General features: G+C 44.8%; 1 pseudogene; it reads left to right on the top strand.

The window, feature by feature from the left end:
* The first annotated feature begins 630 nt into the window (after positions 1-630).
* LOC135511940 (putative sodium-coupled neutral amino acid transporter 10) overlaps positions 631-13161 on the top strand; it is a 40176-nt pseudogene continuing 27645 nt past the window's right edge.

Below are 13161 nucleotides of genomic sequence, written 5' to 3'. Positions count from 1 at the left end.
AGCCAGACAACAAAATAACCACCTCAACAGAGCTAAGGCTCAGGGTGGATGTTAACCTTAACCGAACTGACCCATAATCAGTTTACCCTCCCCCAATCGTAACCGTAACATTAGGAAGAAACACACAAAATGTACCTTGAATCCGCATCTAGGGAACCTAGTAGAAACCTCTTTCAGAGTCAGGATTCTATTGCCCTGATTCCAGCTCCCACATCAACCATTCCTGTTTTCCCGTCCGCCTGGAGTCTCTAAGGGATTTAGAAAAACAGAACATAATGGATGTCATCTGTATGTTTGTCGCTTTCACTTAATTTGGGACGAGTTGTGGCTGTGTGTTTGTGATGATAACAAAGTCTCTACTGTAGGCCTATCTCTGCCTGCACTTTGTAAATAGAAAGTAATTATGAAAAATGGCTACACCATGATCATGTGACAAATTTGTAATTTCTCGGATGTTATACACTAACTGAAAAATGCCAGTCATTCGTAACATGAACCTGGAGTTTTTTTTTCAAGTTGTCACGGCTGCTTAAAGGCAATTAATGTATTGCATCTTGGGACACTACCCTTTTAAAATGCAGTAACACGCCTGGCCGCTAGAGGGCATCTAAGCCTTCCAAATGCATCACGAGACACAGTTGTTATACTTTGATTGTTGTATTGTCAGGAGTTATCGAGCGAGATTCATACTTCCTGGTCAAGCATTCAGGAAAAAGTGATTTTCGAAGCTTTTGTAGTCGTCTGATTCATGGTAAATATATAAAATGTTATGTGATGGATATACATTTATAACGCTATTTTCCAACACAGCGGATCAAAGTAGAATAATCACCGATGATAACATAGCTAATACGATAGCTACGTACGGTTAACCAGTTTTTGTAACAACAGTTCGATTTCCTTTCAGTTGTTAAACTGTCCTTTTAAACGCACATGCACCATGCAGATGAACGTACTTTATTTAATCGAAATGTCTCATACATATTTTAGCTGAATGATCTCGTTTGCCTGATCTGATCGGTAGATGCAGTGATGTTTTGTTGTTGTTTCTCCAAGTTCGCTAGCCTACAAGCGTCATGTCACAAACACTTGAGGGATACGTTTTGGAAAAAGCAAACCAGTCACCGGATTCAACTACTGTCATCATCGCAACTTGGACCAGATAACGGCCGCCACTGCTAGCGATTTCGTGTTCTCAACGTAGCTAGCTAGTTCGGTGAACGGTTTTGGGTGGTGAAAAACATCAAACCGTGCAAAATGACGGTGGCGGATTCAAACTGGGGTTTGATCACGAACGTGGTCAACAGCATCGTTGGAGTGAGCGTGCTGACCATGCCTTTCTGTTTCAAACAGGTACCGCTATCTCACACCGGCAAACGACTATTCCTATAGCAGATCTAGTTTTTTATAGTGTGTATAACTTATTTGTGAACTCACAATAACCTACTGGTGTGACATATGACAGTGAATAAGGCACCATATGTTCCGTGTTTACCTTTCCACGCGTCCTAACAGGTGTAATATACAGGCTGTGGATCCATTTTTTTTTCTTATGTTAACACCTTTGTATTGAATTGCCCCTTTAGTCCCTCATCATGCACCTGTCAATATGAAATGTGTATGACAGATTGCCTTATTTGCTGAGAGTTTTGACATCTCCCTCTCTGCTTCTCTCTAGTGTGGGATAGTGCTGGGAACTCTGTTGCTGTTCTTTTGTTCGTGGATGACTCACAAGTCATGTATGTTTCTGGTCTACACAGCCAGCAGCACCAAACGCAGGACCTATGCTGGCCTAGCTTTCCATGCCTACGGCAAACCAGGCAAAACACTGGTGGAGACCAGGTATGTGTCCTTTCCTTTGAGAGACAATGCTTTTGCAATTAGGGCTGTCCCTGAATAAAAACAGACAGCCAAGAATTGTCTGTTCTTTTGACATTTTTAAACGTGTATTTTCCATATATTAACACATCCAATGTGTTTTAATCAAATCAAAATCAATTCAACTATATTCACTGAGCTTGTTTGATGTATTAAGCACCTGGTTTGATTAAATCATTAAGACACAAATGACTAGAGGGAGTCCGACCAGCAAATGATTTGATTGTGCCGGACCGGGCTCAGACTTGCTGTGCTGAACATCAACAGTATTTATAGTGTTGTCTCTCTCCTCCCTGCTGCAGTGACAACCACATAACATCAACAGTGTTTCTAGTGTTGTCTCTCTCCTCCCTGCTGCAGCGATCACCACATAACATCAACAGTGTTTCTAGTGTTGTCTCTCTCCTCCCTGCTGCAGTGACAACCACAGAACATCAACAGTGTTTCTAGTGTTCTCTCTCCTCCCTGCTGCAGCGTCAACCACAGAACATCAACAGTATTTATAGTGTTGTCTCTCTCCTCCCTGCTGCAGCGACCACCACAGAACATCAACAGTGTCTATAGTGTTGTCTCTCTCCTCCCTGCTGCAGCGACCACCACAGAACATCAACAGTGTTTATAGTGTTGTCTCTCTCCTCCCTGCTGCAGTGACAACCACAGAACATCAACAGTGTTTATAGTGTTGTCTCTCTCCTCCCTGCTGCAGCGACCACCACAGAACATCAACAGTGTTTATAGTGTTGTCTCTCTCCTCCTTCCTGCTGCAGCGACCACCACAGAACATCAACAGTGTTTATAGTGTTGTCTCTCTCTCCTCCCTGCTGCAGTGACCACCACAGAACATCAACAGTGTTTCTAGTGTTGTCTCTCTCTCCTCTCTGCAGTGACCACCACAGAACATCAACAGTGTTTATAGTGTTGTCTCTCTCTCCTCCCTGCTGCAGCGACCACCACAGAACATCAACAGTGTTTATAGTGTTGTCTCTCTCCTCCCTGCTGCAGCGACCACCACAGAACATCAACAGTGTTTATAGTGTTCTCTCTCTCCTCTCCGCAGCGACCACCACAGAACATCAACAGTGTTTATAGTGTTGTCTCTCTCTCCTCCCTGCTGCAGCGACCACCACAGAACATCAACAGTGTTTATAGTGTTGTCTCTCTCCTCCCTGCTGCAGCGATCACCACAGAACATCAACAGTGTTTATAGTGTTGTCGCTCTCCTCTCTGCTGCAGTGACCACCACAGAACATCAACAGTGTTTATAGTGTTGTCTCTCTCTCCTCCCTGCTGCAGCGACCACCACAGAACATCAACAGTGTTTATAGTGTTGTCTCTCTCTCCTCCCTGCTGCAGCGATCACCACAGAACATCAACAGTGTTTATAGTGTTGTCTCTCTCTCCTCCCTGCTGCAGCGATCACCACAGAACATCAACAGTGTTTATAGTGTTGTCTCTCTCCTCCCTGCTGCAGCGACAACCACAGAACATCAACAGTGTTTATAGTGTTGTCTCTCTCTCCTCCCTGCTGCAGCGATCACCACAGAACATCAACAGTGTTTATAGTGTTGTCTCTCTCTCCTCTCCGCAGCGACCACCACAGAACATCAACAGTGTTTATAGTGTTGTCTCTCTCCTCCCTGCTGCAGTGACAACCACAGAACATCAACAGTGTTTATAGTGTTGTCTCTCTCTCCTCCCTGCTGCTGCGATCACCACAGAACATCAACAGTGTTTATAGTGTTGTCTCTCTCCTCCCTGCTGCAGTGACAACCACAGAACATCAACAGTGTTTATAGTGTTGTCTCTCTCCTCCCTGCTGCAGCGACCACCACAGAACATCAACAGTGTTTATAGTGTTGTCTCTCTCCTCCCTGCTGCAGTGACAACCACAGAACATCAACAGTGTTTATAGTGTTGTCTCTCTCTCCTCCCTGCTGCAGCGATCACCACAGAACATCAACAGTGTTTATAGTGTTGTCTCTCTCTCCTCTCTGCAGCGACCACCACAGAACATCAACAGTGTTTATAGTGTTCTCTCTCCTCCCTGCTGCAGTGACAACCACAGAACATCAACAGTGTTTATAGTGTTGTCTCTCTCCTCCCTGCTGCAGCGACCACCACAGAACATCAACAGACACTCTAATGTTCTTGTCCTCTTGCTCAGTTGTGCATCGGGGCCTCCCACTCTTTCTATTCTTGTTAGAGCCAGTTTGTGTTGTTCTGTGAAGGGAGTATTACACAGCGTTGTAAGAGATCTTCAGTTAGTTGGCAATTTCTCGCATGGAATAGCCTTCATTTCTCAGAACAGGAATAGACAGACGAGTTTCAGAAGAAAGGTCTTTGTTTCTGGCCAATTTGAGCCAATAATCAAGCGCCAGATATCAGCATTTATATCTAGTCTAAAGAAGGCCAGTTTTATTGCTTCTTTAATCAGCTGTGCTAACATAATTGCAAAAGTGTTTTCTAAAGATCCATTAGCCTTTTTAAAATGATAAACTTGGATTAACTAACACAACGTTCCATTGGAACACCTCTCTGTACGCCTGTACGTCAATTTCTAAGTGACCCCAATCTTTTGAACAGTTGTGTGTGTGTAATATATATTATATTTATATATTATATGTATTGCTACTGCTCAACAAAATGAATCTAATCTCGGTCGACCAACAGCCTGTTGACCAGAGGTGAATTTATTAAACCTATTGCGGTGAAAAGTGTTTTGTTAGGGGCTCTCCTCAAACAATAGCATGGCTATTAGCATTAGCATAGCATTTCGCAGTAATAGCTACTGTAAGTTTGACAGTGCAGATATATTAACAAGAATTTAATCTTTTAGCCGGAATAAGACACGTATGGGTACCAACATTTGTGTCATGATCGCAGATTTTAGAGAAACAACAAGGCGCAGCATGACTTACAACTGTCCCGTTGATGGGACGCCTATCCCTAAGTTAAATGGAAGAAGTTTGGAATCTTCCTAGAGACTTTTGCTCAAGCTGGCCGCCCGGCCAAACTGAGCAATCGGGGAGAACCCAATGGTCACGCTGACAGAGCTCCAGAGTTCCTCTGTGAAGATGGGAGATCTTTCCAGAAGGACAACCATCTCTAAAGCATGCCACCAATCAGGTCTTTATGGTAGTGGCCAGACGGAAGCCACTCCTCAGTAAAAGGCACATGACAGCCTGCTTGGAGTTTGCCAGAAGGCACCTAAAGGAATCTCAGACAATGAGAAACAAGATTCTCCGGTCTAATGAAACCAAGATTGAACACTTTGGCCTGAATTGCAATTGTAACGCCTGGAGAAAACCTGGCACCATCCCTATGGTGGTGGCAGCATCGTGTTGTGGGGATGGTTTTCAGTGGCAGGGACTGGGAGACAAGTCAGGATTGAGGGAAAGATGAACGGTGCAAAGTACAGAGGGATCCTTGAGAAAAACCTGCTGCAGAGTGCTCAGGACCTCCGACTGGGCGAAGGTTCACCTTCCAACAGGACAACGACCCTAAGCACACAGCCAAGACAACGCAGGAGTGGCTTCGGGACAAGTCTCTGAACATCCTTGAATGGCCCAGCCAGAACCTGGACTTGAACCCGATCGAACATCTCTGGAGAGACCTGAAAATAGCTGTGCAGCAATGCTCCCAATCCAACCTGACAGAGATTGAGAGGATATGCAGAGAAGAATGGGAGAAACTCCCCCAAATACAGGTGTGCCAAGCTTGTGGCGTCATACCCAAGAAGACTCAAGGCTGTAATCGCTGCCAAAGGTGCTTCAACAAAGTAAAGGGTCTGAATACTCATGTACATGTGATATTTCAGGGCCTCCCGAGTGACGCAGTGGTCTAAGACACTGCATCGCAGTGCTAGTTGTTACACTAGAGATCCTTGTTCGAATGCAGGCTCTGTCACAGCCGGCAGCGACTGGGAACCCATTGGGGTGGCGCCCAATTGGCCAAGCGAGGTCCAGTTAGGGGAGGGTTTGGCCTGCAGGGATGTTCCTGTGTCATCGCACACTAGCGACTACTGTGGCGGGTCGGGCGCAAGGCACGCTGACATGGTCGCCAGGTTTACGTTGTTTCCTCTGACACATTGGTGCGGCTAGCTTCCGGGTTAAGCGAGCGTTGTGTCAAGAAGAAGTGCGGCTCGGCTGGGTTGTGTTTCGGAGGACACACGGTTCTTGACTTTCGTCTCTCCTGTGTCCATACGGGAGTTGCAGCGATGAGACAGTACTGTAACTACCAATTGGATACCGTGAAATTGGGGGGGAAAAAGTTGTGTAAAAAGAAAAGAAAAAAAATATTTCATTTTTATATATATATATATATATATATATATATATATACATTTGCAAAAATGTATAAAAACCTGCCATTGTGGGGTATTGTGTGTAGATTGATTACATTTTTTTCTTCCCCTTCATCAATTTTAGAATAAGGCTGTAACGTAACAAAAGGTGGAAAACATTGAGGGGTCTGAATGCACTGTATATCTTGTGTCTTTAGAGCCTCGCTATTGTCTGAATGTCTCTCTCACTTCGTCCCCTCTCTCTCCTGGTCTCTCTTTCTCTCTACAGTATGATAGGTCTGATGTTGGGGACCTGTATTGCCTTCTATGTCGTCATCGCTGACCTGGGCTCTAATTTCTTTGCCCAGTTGTTGGGCCTACCGGTAGGAGTCATGAGTTTTGAGTTACAGAATACAATCAGAGAATAGAACCAGAGAATACAATCCCTTTTTCCGTAACCTAGTTTACATATGAACAGCACATCATAAATCACCTTCATATAGACAAATTAGAATGTCATCATAAACAATACATAAACATTCATAAATGCTCTGATTGGATGTACACTCTCAGAACTGATCGTGTGATATGATTGGTCTGATTAGTTTCCTGTCCCACCCTCCCCAGGGCTGCGTTCAGCACCAAAAAAAATTTATTTGTTCAATTAAACGGAAACGGTGCTGTACTTAACTACCAGTTGAAAAACTGGGAGGTTGTTGGTTGGGGAACGCTGCAATTTACATACTTCACTCATTACTTTAAGCCATGCCTGGCCACACCCAGCCATCACCCAGCCACACCCCGCCATCACCAAGGCACACCCAACAAAAGGAGCAATAATACCTCAGTCTATTCAAGAATGTACAAGAGGTTTTGGGGAAATGTGTCGTTCAGTACAAACCGTTCCACAACGTAGCAAACATTCAATTGAACATTTCCACGTACTGTTGCTGATTGGTTTGAACTGACTGTATATGTGATAGGATTGGTTAGAGCTTGTGTCCCGCCCTCTGCAGGTGTCATTTGGTTTCCGTGTGCTGCTGCTGATGGCGGTGTCTCTGTTCATCGTGCTGCCTCTCAGTCTGCTGAGGAACATGATGTCCTCTATCCAGTCCTTCTCTGCCATGGCCCTCATGTTCTACACGTTCTTCATGTTCACGGTGAGACCAAAACCACAGCGGGGAACGGGTAGGGGTACAGGACTGCCTGGTGTAAAAGAGTCCTGTTCAGATGGGGTAAATGTTCAGAGTTTTACTTCCATTTCTGTAACTCAATAGATTACTCATTCTTTCTAATACCAAGTTTGATGATGTGTGTTAACTTTCTTATCCTGTTTCACACTGACAGAATAAGGGATGTGGACAGTGTGACTCCCTTGCATTTTTTTTGAGGTCATTGTGAAATGAATTGAGGTTGGGAGTGTTATTGTTGTTAATTTTGTTGTCGCAGTCTATTTCTGTAGTGTTTTGCACTGCTTACACAGTTAGCCTTTAGCACTGCTACTGTAGTATAGTATAGCCTCGTAGTGCTATAATGTGCTCTGCCCCAACCTCCTGTAGTAAAACCATGACATCTCTACTGAACACCACTGTGAGTTGGAATACTGTGGTGTCTGGGATTAGAACCAGACCCAGTCTTGGCCCCGACCACCGCCCACCCTGGTCCAGACCACTAACCCTCTAACTGTGATGTATCTTCCTTCCTCTCCTCCTTCCTTCTCTCTCTCACTGTCGTTCCTGACTCCCTCCCTTCCTTGCCGACACCTCCTTTCCAATTCTCTCTACCTTCCTGTCTGTGACTGTTTCTCTCTACCTTCCTGTCTGTGACTGTTTCTCTCTACCTTCCTGTCTGTGACTGTTTCTCTCTACCTTCCTGTCTGTGACTGTTTCTCTCTACCTTCCTGTCTGTGACTGTTTCTCTCTACCTTCCTGTCTGTGACTGTTTCTCTCTACCTTACTCTCTGTGACTGTTTCTCTCTACCTTACTCTCTGTGACTGTTTCTCTCTACCTTCCTCTCTTATGTTGCTGCTGGCTGCTGTAGATAGTCATGTCTTCTCTGCGTTACGGCCTGATCTCAGGCTCCTGGTTCGAGCATGTTCATCTGTGGCGGGTCAGGGGCGTCATACAGTGCCTGCCCATTATCGCCACCACCTTCTGCTGTCACCCGTAAGTATCCATGGAAAGGACCCTTGAACTTCGACCTGGGGGAAGCTATCAACTCCAACGCTAAGGGGAAGAAATTCAACTCTCCCCCACTAATAGCCTCCTCCCTCTTAATCTCCAGTCCTCGCATTTCCATTTCCTGTCCCCTCTTCAAAGTTACTCTTTAGGTTGTTTGTGTTTCTGGTGTCTATGGTTGGGAGGGGTTTAATGGGGTTTACAGTTGTTGCTCAACCTCTGCCCCCCTCAACTACCATTTTCTGATGTGGAGGATGCTCTTGAAGCTCTCTCTCTCTGGTCCTCTGGAGCTCAATATGGGAAGCAGATACACACCGTAAATGCCGTACCGATCAAAACATCTGCCCCTCAGAAATATATACAGTGGGGCAAAAAAGTATTTAGTCAGCAACCAATTGTGCAAGTTCTCCCACTTAAAATGATGAGAGGCCTGCAATTTTCATCATAGGTACACTTCAACAATGACAGACAAAATGAGAGAGAAAAAATCCAGAAAATCACATTGTAGGATTTTTAATGAATTTATTTGCAAATTATGGTGGAAAATAAGTATTTGGTCACCTACAAACAAGCAAGATTTCTGGCTCTCACAGACCTGTAACTTCTTCTTTAAGAGGCTCCTCTGTCCTCCACTTGTTACCTGTATTAATGGCACCTGTTTGAACTTGTTATCAGTATAAAAGACACCTGTCCACAACCTTAAACAGTCACACTCCAAACTCCACTATGGCCAAGACCAAAGAGCTGTCAAAGGACATTAGAAACAAAATTGTAGACCTGCACCAGGCTGGGAAGACTGAATCTGCAATAGGTAAGCAGCTTGGTTTGAAGAAATCAACTGTGGGAGCAATTATTAGGAAATGGAAGACATACAAGACCACTGATAATCTCCCTCGATCTGGGGCTCCGCTCAAGATCTCACCCCGTGGGGTCAAAATGATCACAAGAACGGTGAGCAAAAATCCCAGAACCACACGGGGGGACCTAGTGAATGACCTGCAGAGAGCTGGGACCAAAGTAACAAAGCCTACCATCAGTAACATACTACGCCGCCAGGGACTCAAATCCTGCAGTGCCAGACGTGTCCCCCTGCTTAAGCCAGTACATGTCCAGGCCCGTCTGAAGTTTGCTAGAGAGCATTTGTATGATCCAGAAGAAGATTGGGAGAATGTCATATGGTCAGATGAAACCAAAATAGAACATTTTGTTAAAAACACAACTCGTCGTGTTTGTAGGACAAAGAATGCGGAGTTGCATCCAAAGAACACCATACCTACTGTGAAGCATGGGGGGTGGAAACATCAAGCTTTGGGGCTGTTTTTCTGCAAAGGGTCCAGGACGACTGATCCGTATAAAGGAAAGAATGAATGTGGCCATTTTGTGTGAAAACATCCTTCCATCAGCAAGGGCATTGAAGATGAAACGTGGCTGGGTCTTTCAGCATGACAATGATCCCAAACACACCGCCCGGGCAACGAAGGAGCTGCTTCGTAAGAAGCATTTCAAGGTCCTGGAGTGGCCAAGCCAGTCTCCAGATCTCAACCCCATAGAAAATCTTTGGAGGGAGTTGAAAGTCTGTGTTGCTTAGCAACAGCCCCAAAACATCACTGCTCTAGAGGAGATCTGCATGGAGGAATGGGCCAAAATACCAGCAACAGTGTGTGAAAACCTTGTGAAGACTTACAGAAAACATTTGACCTCCGTCATTGCCAACAAAGGGTATATAACAAAGTATTGAGAAACTTTTGTTATTGACCAAATACTTATTTTCCACCATAATTTGCAAATAAATTCATTAAAAATCCTACAAGGTGATTTTCTGGATTTTGTTTTCTGATTTTGTCTGTCATAGTTGAAGTGATGAAAATTACAGGCCTCATCTTTTTAAGTGGGAGAACTTGCACAATTGGTGGCTGACTAAATACTTTTTTGCTCCACTGTATTTCATTTCTTGATCAGTCTTAACATTCTGCGTTATAGTTTTTAGGGCTGCACGATATGGGCAAAAAAATCCAATATCGATTTGGGTAAACCGTTGGAATCCTATAAATAGAATGATCATTCTAATTTTCTGGTTGGAATACGGTTTGGCATGACGGCGAATGGAAAAAGTAAGGGAGGAGATGTTTGTGACAGAGTAGGAACCGAATGGTTGGTCAGTGTTTCCCATGTGACCCTTATTAGATGTGTATATACACTGAGTGTACAAAACATTATGCTCTTTCCTTGACAGACTGACCAGGTGAATCCAGGCAAAAGCTATGATTCCTTATTGATGTCACTTGTTAAATCCACTTCAATCAGTGTAGATGAGACTGTTTAAAGAAGGATTTTTAAGCCTTGAGACATGGATTGTGTATGTGTGCCATTCAGAGGGTGAATGGGCAAGACAAAAGATTAACGTGCCTTTGAATGGGGTATGGTAGTAGGTGCCAGGCGCACCGGTTTGTGTCAAGAACTGCAACGCTGCTGGGTTTTTCACGCTCAACAGTTTCCCGTGTGTATCAAGAATGGTCCACCACCCAAAAGGACATCCAGCCAACTTGACAACTGAGGGAAGCATTGGAGTCAACACGGACCAACTCAACATTAGGGAGATGGTCTTAATGTTTTGTATACTCCGTGTACATGGGTACATTCAGACAAAGATTTTCCTTTTCCTATCTGATGAAGAACAAGCTGTTGCACAAACAATGCTGTTATATTCCACCACTGGTATCGGCCTGTAGTAGAGGAAGAGTTTTCTAGCAAGATTTACCCCATCTCAGTGGATTTAGCATCATTTTTTAACCTTTATTTAACTTGGCAAGTCAGTTTAAAAAAAAAATCTTATTTACAATGATGGCCAAACCCGGATGACACTGGGCCAAATGTGCACCGCCCTATGGGACTCCCAATCACGGCCGGATGTGATACAGCCTGGATTCGAACCAGGGACTGTAGTGACGCCTCTTGCACTGAGATGCAGTGCCTTAGACCGCTGCGCCACTCGGGAGCCCAAGCATTAGGGACGAACAAACTCTTTAGTCATAGTTGGTCTTAGCAATCTGCAAATAACTAGTGCTTTTCAAAGGGCAGGTTACACAAACAAACAGTATAATATAGAAAACGTGTATTTATATTAAGAAGCGAAGTGGAAAGCTGCATCGTTCTTGTTTGGAACAATCTGTTGACTGCATTATGTTGTTGGTCAATGCATGCAAAGTGAATCTGGAGCACAAGGCACTTCCTGCTTGAGTGACAGCGAGAGAACTCTGTCAACTGTAGCAATAAATCAAAGTAAAGAGAAATGGGTGTTACAGATGGCTGTTTGGTAATATCGCAGCCTCTTGTCATACGGATATTGCGCATGTCAATCCCGATTTTAAAATTAAATGAATTGTGCAGCCCGTACTAACTGGGCATTGGGCTTGTGTAAATCTCTAACAGGTCAGAGACGATGATTCTGATATTGTCACAGCATTATTAGAGCAGGAGCAAAATTGTTTTTATCAGCATGGCGTCGTCTGTCTGTTTTTTTGTTCAAATTTATTTTCTCCAGTTCTTCCCCTTTTCATTCTTTCACTCATGATCAGACAGGCCCTCAGCTTCTCTCCTCCTCCTCTTTTGGATTCATGCCGTAACCCCCCCTCCCTCCCCCCCTCAGATGCTGCTGTCCTCATTCAAACACGGGCTCCTCAGTGGCTTTTGGCTGGGGCGGGTCAGTATGGTGCGTTGGGACGGCATCTTTTGCTGCCTCCCTATCTGTGGCATGGCCTTCGCCTGTTAGTCGTAAGTACCTCCCAGTCCCTCTCCTCCCTTCCAGCGCATTAGTACGAATCGTATCCCGTAGCACGTATTGTATCCTGGTCCCTGAAAGGGTGATATGATAGGGGTTGTGTTCATTAGGCATAAAAATGGGAGACACCGCCTTTTTTCAAATGGAGGGGTACCTACCTACCATTACGTCTTTAAAAGGTCCTGTTTTGTGCCAATTGAACATGACCTAGGTTGAAGATAATAAAGGTTAGGACAAGATATGATTCCATGTGGAAGATTTTTGAGAAGTAAAAAGATTCCTGGGACCAGCACCGCAGCGAACTACCAGCACCGCAGCGAACTACCAGCACCGCAGCGAACTACCAGCACCGCAGCGAACTACCAGCACCGCAGCGAACTACCAGCACCGCAGCGAACTACCAGCACCGCAGCGAACTACCAGCACCGCAGCGAACTACCAGCACCGCAGCGAACTACCAGCACCGCAGCGAACTACCAGCACCGCAGCGAACTACCAGCACCGCAGCGAACTACCAGCACCGCAGCGAACTACCAGCACCGCAGCGAACTACCAGCATAGCTAAACCAATTGTTGCAAAGTGTTATGGGATATTAGAACCCTCTTGTCTTTACCTTTTGTCTTCTTCAACCTAGAACATGACCAGGATGTAGAGACAGAACAATAATGGGTAAAATGGACTTGATAGTTCAGGTGGTGATCCATGCTGCACCTAATATGTTGAAATGTGCTAGTGACTGTAACTGTGCTGTTGGCAACAATTTAATTTAAAAAAATGTGCAGACGTTTACTGACACTGGCCATATTCAACGGGTGTTGCACATTCTTAAATTCATCAGTTATTCTGCTCTCTGGCACACTCAGATGAGAGTCCTCTGAAATTGGAGTAGATAGCCAGAGTATATAGCCAGAGTGAATTTGCGATTGCACCCCAAGGCTATAGGGGTGGCTAGTCTGCAAGGGGATGGAGACAGAGTTTTTGGGTGGAGAGTTAGGGTGATGTTTGTAGGGGAGTTTGCTGATTTGCTGTTGCACTTTCACAGCT

Source organism: Oncorhynchus masou, chromosome 24 (assembly GCF_036934945.1).
Source record: "Oncorhynchus masou masou isolate Uvic2021 chromosome 24, UVic_Omas_1.1, whole genome shotgun sequence".
Lineage (NCBI taxonomy): Eukaryota > Metazoa > Chordata > Actinopteri > Salmoniformes > Salmonidae > Oncorhynchus > Oncorhynchus masou.
This window is presented reverse-complemented; position numbering and strand designations above follow the sequence as displayed.